Source organism: Drosophila willistoni, unplaced genomic scaffold (assembly GCF_018902025.1).
Source record: "Drosophila willistoni isolate 14030-0811.24 unplaced genomic scaffold, UCI_dwil_1.1 Seg151, whole genome shotgun sequence".
NCBI lineage: Eukaryota > Metazoa > Arthropoda > Insecta > Diptera > Drosophilidae > Drosophila > Drosophila willistoni.
Window position 1 is genome coordinate 519,005 of NW_025814112.1, and position 8,779 is coordinate 527,783.

Genomic DNA, 8,779 nt, shown 5'->3' on the forward strand with positions numbered 1-8,779 from the left:
CCAACAACAACACAATTCACAAAGATGCAGCTAAGCTACGACGAACTAAGCAACATTCAAGGAAAACTGGAAACTAAGCAAAACTGGAAATTGCCAGAAGACCCCAGCCAGCCGGCTCACCATGTTATCGTCTCCTACGTAGCGCTAACAATACCATTGGTTCTTGTGATGGTATATGGAATAAGAAGATGCTCACAACCCCCAAGACACAATGGTCCAGAGCAGACAACCGTGAGGATCGTCAATCCCAAACCGACTCCTGCTGCAGTAAGCCCAGCCCCCAGCAATTTTGCGGTCAACGTTGGATAACGTTGAACACGTGTTCAACGGCCGGGAGTATGTTGGTGTTTAGATTATATAAAATAAGCTAACATTAAGACAATTATAATATAGAACAAATGGAAATGTATGTCAATTAAGTATGTAACCCGATTATAGATATCGATGGCTCATTAGTCATAAGTAGATCTGATATGGTCAGCAGTAAACAATAAAGACCTAGTTAATTAAGCTGCTATGGTTAGCTATTATCAATAAAAACGTACTTTGCTGACCTAACACTAGGTCGAACTATGCACTGGTGAGCTCGCTATTTTGTACTATAAAAGAAATGCATTATTCTTAGTAAGATCAGATACCAATTGTAGCTACATCGGGTGTGCATCGCTGTGTCTTTGGCCCCCATCTCTACCTTTGTAATCTCACTCCGAGGTCCACCCAATTTATGTGTTGGTTGCGACAACCTTTAGTCACTGGTTTATGTGCTAGTGCCTATATATATATATAAATAAATAAACATTTAATAACTTCAAGAAACACCAACGTCTTTCATTGAACAAAGGAAATACACCGAATTGGACATACAAAACACCAATCCTGTAACATATATCTTGGAGGACTATCAAGAACATGAATTAAAGGGAGGATTTTATGAATACGAGTTATTGACTACTAAATTTCCAGATACATATCTAGTCGAAAAAATTATAAGACGACGAAATAATATGGCATTAGTTAAATGGTTAGGATTTTCATCAGAGCATAACTCATGGATAAACTTATAAAACAAAGTTAAATATATATTTCTTCATCATTCAATTAAAAGATCTAAAGATGTCAATAACATTAACCTTAACGGGTAATACATCATTACTTCAAGCAAATTATTTACCACCTATTGAACTTCATGGAAATTATGTATGTGGCTTAATAAGCTTAGATACATATCATTCGATTCCCAACGTTGATAAAAAAAAACAATCGATTTCATATTGGTACCCATCAAATCACTATTCCAATTGGCTCTTCTGAAATCAACGATATTAATGAGTTTCTCACCGCTGAATACGAAGTCAAAACAAAAGCAGCTATAACTCAAGAGAATGATGTTGAAAAAATCAAAGTTCCAAATTTTTTTATAAAACCTAATTATAATACTCTACAAACGGTAATATCACTAACCATAGAACACATAGATGGGACAAACCCATGATTTTTTGATTGCAAACGCTAGCCTAGTCATGGAACCCCAGAGAACTTCGGGAAAACCCGAACACTCGTACTCTCAATGAGAGCGTAAAGTGGGGAGAGGGCCAAGCAGCTACGAAAATAATTTAGGTCTAGCACAGACTACAGAACGACGAAGGCAGGCCTATGTCGCTTGTGATTTCGTTCTGTCTATGTATGTGTACACTCGTCGGTACATGCTCCGGCTTCGTAGTGTGTGTGTGACGTGAAGTTGTACAAGATCGCATTTCAATAGCTCGCTCGACCAAAATTTTTATTTAAGCCGACGATTTCGAGTTGGGAATCGAACCAGGGACATTCCCCATGACACATCACCAAGCGAGCACTCTATCGGTACAGCCACCGGGATACATACGAAGCAGATGGCAATATTTTTTGATATTCTTTCCACAGGGGCATATCCTATTCGCATTGTCGTTGTTTTGCCGAAAATTAAAAATTTAGGTCGAGCGATCTATTGAAATGCGATGTTGTATAACTTCACGTCACACACACACTACGAAGCCGGAGCATGTACCGACGAGTGTACACATACATAGACAGAACGAAATCACAAGCGACATAGGCCTGCCTTCGTCGTTCTGTAGTCTGTGCTAGACCTAAATTATTTTCGTAGCTGCTTGGCCCTCTCCCCACTTTACGCTCTCATTGAGAGTACGAGGGTTCATGTTGTCCCGAAGTTCTCTGGGGTTCCATGACTCCGCTAGCGTTTGCAATCAAAAAATCATGGGTTTGTCCCATCTATGTGTTCTATGGTTAGTGGTAATATTTAGTGAAAAAGATAAAATATATTTAGATAAAGAGTGTACAATTGGTCCGCTTTTGGGATTTAGTTCAAAAACATTGGATGCAAATAAAAAACATATTTCAGATAAGCCAATTGATATAACACAAATTAATAGTATATTCATTCAATGCAACATTATAAATGGATCATATATAAATGATGACCAAGCACATATATTACATCAGTTTTCAATTGGTGTTAGCCCAGGATACAAAATAAACGAAACACCACAAAATGTTATATATTTACCAGTAAATACATCACAAATTAATTCAATTATACTAAAAGTTGTTGATCAGAACGGGGAGTCTATAAATTTTCGTGGTGAAAAAATAACTATAAAATTACATTCAAAGCAAATAAAACAATGATAATATATAATAAACAGCAAACATTCAATCCTTCATCATTCATCGACTTGCAGTCAAACAAAACAAAGGATAGTTGCTCTTCAAAAACTAATAAAAAATATCAAAGAAGCTAACTTCGGCTATGCCGAAGTTTATATACCCTTGCAGTATACTTGGCAATAATATTTTTCCTTTTTGAAATTTCTTTCCCTGCAACTCAATTCATCAATACACAAACAAAATATTATTTCTCTTTTTACCACAAGTTTTTCTTCTTCCATCATTTTCTAAGCAAAGCACGGCACGCATACACATACAGTTCATGTAGCGTTGCGTCTGTGTGTGTATGCGTGTGCTCTGTTGATTTGATGATGGCAGTAGTAGGCAGCAAGCAGCGCTGCCGGCAGCGTTTGAACCGATTTATATTGACTGTAACTTGTGTTCTATTTATCGGATCAGATTCAAATTTTGGGATCTGAGATTTTATATCTATTACTATCATATTGGTAAATTTCATGGGGATACTCCAATTTTTGCAAAAATGTTTCTTCTAGAGCTATATGATATAGTGGTCCGATCCCAAAGATTTTCATACTTTATCTCACCCGGGTAAAAAAAAGCTTCCCGATAGCTCTTAAGATGGCTGAGTAAAACGCGTACGCACCGACGGACAGACGGACAGACGGTCAGACGGACAGACGGACATGGCTATATCGACTTAGCTTCTCATGCTGATCAAGAATATATATACTTTATGGGGTCGGAAACGTCTCCTTCTGTGCGTTACAAACATCTGACCAATTTTATAATACCCTCTGCAAGGGTATAAAAATAGGAAAAGAAAAAAATCTAAAACCTTTAACGGAGAATAATAAAAAATTTTTAAGAGACTTAGGTTTTAGAATTTAAAATGACTCATATACTTAATGTTCTGGAAAAACCTATTATTGATAATTCAATAATTAAAAAAGAGTATCACAGCTATTCACCCTACTTACAAGCATATAAAAATAATGATGAAATTCGAATTGCAATCCAAAATCAAGATTTATATGTCTTACCAAGTGAAAGTTTCTTACATATTCAGGGGGTGATTGCAAAAAATGAACGGACACCTGCACCTGCAACTGTTGCAAAATTTTAATAAAAAAAATTAAATAATTGTGTGGCATACTTGTTTAGTGAAATACGTTATAAATTAAATGGAATAGAAATCGATCGAACACGTCATGTAGGTACAACAACTGACATTACAAATTATACATCCATTAAAAAATCGTAAAACGAGAAATACCTGAATGCGGGTTGGGGCATAGATGATACATTTGACATTGTGAATGGACAATTTAATTTTTGTGTACCGTTAAATCTTTTACTTGGATTTGTTGAAGACTACGATAAGATAATACTCAACGGAAAACATGAACTCATTTTATTGCGTGATAAGAATTATGAGAATGTTGTAAAAATATTGTTTGGAAAATGCCTCATGTACAATTAGCTGATACCTATAAATTACATATGCTTAAACTTATCGACAAACAAACACCATTAATTAGGTCCTTTAGAAGTTTGGATATGTACAATAATCCAACGCTACCGCAGAGTACATCATACATTTGGAATGTTAAATTAGGTGCTGAAACTGAACGACCACGATTTATTTTGATTGCATTTAAAACTAAGCAAGAATATACTCATTGTAATTTGCATGACATTAAGGTATTTTTAAATTCAGACGTATATCCATATGATGGACTAAATCAAAAGTTTGAAACAAATAAATTTGCTTTTTTATATGATATGTATTCAAAATTTCTACAAAGCTTTTATGGATTTGAATCAATGCCATTACTATCGCGAAAAGAATTTAAAGATAAAGCACCCATTATCGTTTTAGATGTATCACATCAAAACGAAACAATAAAAAATGGACCCATTGATATCCGAATCGAAATTAAAACATCGAAAAATATTCCAAGTGATACGTCAGCTTATTGTTTAATCATTTATGATAAACTATTTGAGTACACTCCCTTAACGAAGTTCGAAAACTATTGTAATCAGTAATGAACTAGTATTCAACTAGTTAACATTTATCTACGGAGAAAAGGAAAAAGGACAAAAATGACACATATCTGTTTTTCTGATTAGTTTATTGTGTTTAAATTATGAAAACTCTTATCCATTTTCAAATAGCGATAGAAATTTTAATGCAAATATAGAATTCAATGTAACCCTACCTAATGATGATGTAATAAAAATTAATGTATTTCCTCAACTGATGTCTAACAAAACGGAACCTACAAATCCAAGCAATAATCATTATTCTAATAATGATGATGATGACTATTTGGAGAATATTACCAACTTGTCAACAACAACTTCTCCAACAGAAACAACAACAACAACAACTGAAATATCTACAACAACAACAAATAATGTAGCAGAAAAATTAAATCAATTTACAATTAATGATGCAATAAATTCATTTCGTGAAACCCTTTTAAAAAAAGAAACAGATATATGAGGTATTATAAATGCAACAAAACTATTTTATCGACTTTTTAATTTGAGATATAAAAATATATCATTACCTATTCGTTGTACATACATTAGCAATTATGTAAAAAAACAATTGAAACTTAATTGTTATCAATATGTTGAAAGTACAACAGTTGATCGATTTCTATCAAACGGCGAAGTTGAACAAATAGTAATAGAAAACACAAGTGTAGGAAAACCTGAAGATATTATAATCGGTGAAACAGATATAAATAACTATACACAAGCCTATAAAATGACAATCATTTGAAAAAAATACCACAGTTGTAAAAAAGACGATTAATTAACATCAACAAAAAAATGAAAACAAGTATCCTTTCAATATTTATAATAATTTCCATCGTAAAAAGTGTATATAATAATGTAATAACCAGGGATTGAAAATGCTATGCTACGTCGGAGTTTTTTTTTTTGCTCCCGCTACTGCTCTGATTTCGAAGGGCTACGTAGCCTTTGCTACGGAAAACGATTGCTCTTCTGCTCTGCTCCGTAGTATACATCGTCGGAGCACAGAGCAATAGCAAGAGCAAAAAATTTTCGATACGCTATTCGTAGTTGTAGCAATAGCACAAGCATTAAAAGCGAGATGAGAGCGGAGCAAACAAAATAAATTTTTGTGTTACTGCTACGGAGCATTTCCTTTTCTGTTGCTCTCGTAGCAATTTCGTAGTCGCTCTCGTAGCAACTTCGTAGTCGCTCTCATAGTAGATCTGTACTAGAGGTGGGCATGGGCCGAAATGTTACATCCAACCCAACTCAGCCCATGGGCTTAAAATTTCACCCGCACCCGAAAGCTAAAAAAAATTTGGACATTCAGAGGAAACTGTAATGCCACAAACCGGGAGCACAACAGAGATAAATCCAACATGGAAGTTAAGATGGAGAAGAAGGTATAGCGGACGCATCTGCAATATTAGCAGTGGCCACGATCGCTGGGTAACATGAGTCAGCCAATGCTTATGGTTCTTGGATTTGGCGCCTACATTCACAGTTGCTTGGCGATAAGCATCAATGTGTTTCGCAAGGTGAAAGTCCAAGGATCAATTCTGGAGTGATGCCACTGTTGTGCTCCTAGTTTGTGGCATTACAGTTTCCTCTGAATGTCCACATTTTTTTTAGCTTTCGGGTGCGGGTGAAATTTTAAGCCCATGGGCTGAGTTGGGTTGGATGTAACATTTCGGCCCATGCCCACCTCTAGTACAGATCTACTATGAGAGCGACAACGAAGTTGCTACGAGAGCGCTAAGAAATTGCTACGAGAGCAACAGAAAAGGAAATGCTCCGTAGCAGTAGCACACAAATTTATTTTGTTTGCTCCGCTCTCATCTCGCTTTTAATGCTTGTGGTATTGCTACAACTACGAATAGCGTATCGAAAATTTTTTGCTCTTGCTATTGGTCTGTGCTCCGACGATGTATACTACGGAGCAGAGCAGAAGAGCAATCGTTTTCCGTTTGTGCTCTCTGCTATGCTACGTAGCCTTTCGAAATCAGAGCAGTAGCAGGAGCAGAGCAATATTTTTATTGAAATTGCTGCTATGTAGCAGCAAATGCAAACACTGGTAATAACCTACAAAGAAAATATTCGAATTTCAAATTTTGATGTTATTACAAATGATTCAACAATTATCAAGGTAAACCTTATAATTAATTGTTTATCAAATGTCAATCAACGAAATAAGAGAGAATATCAATACTATGAAACCATGCCAAATAATTTTCCAACCGTTTCTCATGCTATTGAAACTTTTCGTCAAAACTTAATAAAAAAAAAAGAGATATATGTGGGATAATTCAATCACCAAATGCTTTTTATAGACATTTCAATTTAAAATACTCATCTTTTGATTTAAGAGTTCGATGTAGTTATTCAAGTGATTACGTAAAGAAAACTTTAAAAATTTGTTGTACTGAATATAATCCAAACTATTATTCACCAATATCTCAACCTATTTATAAACCGAAATCATAATTATATGAAGAAAACTTTCATCAGTTTGAAGCAGTTACTCAACGTGATAACATTAACGACTATAGACAAACTTTGTTTATGGATATACAATAAAAAATGGCCGCTAAAAAAATTATTAAATTTCTACATAACTTTTTCGATGTAATCACAAAGGAAGATAATAATAAACTTATACAAATATATATTCGATTAGAAAATGTTGAAAAAGTAAATATTTTTTATAATGAAACATGCGAAATGATGAAGAAAAAAAATAATAACGATCAAACAGATGCCTGCTGTGACTGCTATTATCAACAAAAATGAAGTAAGTAAGTCGTCTCGCCGACTTGGATATACCATACACCAGTAAATCAAATATTTCAACTTTATTAAACAAATGCATTTTCAGATGCTTCTTACAAGCATATCTTAGTATCTCGCTCACTCAATCATACGAGCACCCTAGCTCCCCCACCAGCCAACGGCCAACTCCGGCCTTATGGAAAAACGTTTATATGCATAACTCGACTGTTTTTTGTCCGATTTTGATCAAATTTGGTATTTTGCTAGATATTAGTATTAAATTTTAGTGTGCCAAATTTGATTGCATAAGATAAAAAATAACGGGAGATAATCAAGTTTTTCAAATTACGGGGGCGGAAAAGGGCGTGGCAAAATTTGTACACATACAAATAGTTTTTGAGATAAACGCTTTTTTTAAATTGCGTGGGCGGAATGGGCGTGGCAAAAATTTGAAATAAACTTGATCACTCTACGTACTACACGAGTACCAAATATTGGTGGCTCTAGCTCTTACAGTCTCCGAGATCTAGGTGTTCATACGGACAGACGGAAAGACGGACGGACGGACAGACGGACATGGCTAGATCGACTCGGTTGTTGATCCTGATCAAGAATATATATACTTTGTGGGGTCGGAGATGCTTCCTTCTGCCTGTTACATACATTTTGGCGACTTTAATATACCATTTCACCCTATGGGTGTATGGTATAAAAATTAAGTGATGAATTTAATGCTCAATCACGAATGCATATGAATTTATGTAAGTATATATATATATATATATGAATTCTTTTTAATAAAAAGAAATGAAATTTATGTTCCTCTTTTTTTTTTTTACTTATGCTTACCAATATCACGGTGACCTAAAATATTTACGATGAATTGTGAAATTATGAGCATCAGTAGCAATAGCAGACAAATACTTACCAATATCACGGTGACCTAAAATATTTGCGATGAATTGTGAAATTGTGGGCATCAGTAGCAATAGCAGACAATAACAGCGCAACCTTTTTACCCATAATAACGTAATGAAAACACACACACACACACACAAACACACACACACACACACACACAATGTCAGCTCCCGGTGCAGCGGACATTCGATCGAGTCAGTTTCGTCGGATGCATGCCCCAATTGCTCGAAGGCGCCACCTGAGCGTGCCAGCCGTGGGCAGCAGACCGACGCAATGTCCTCCAGGACCACGCTATCCCGGACAACTCAGACTTCACCAGTGGCAAAGCGAGTAGACAAGGCACCGGGTTCATCTGGTCCATCTGAACCGGCTG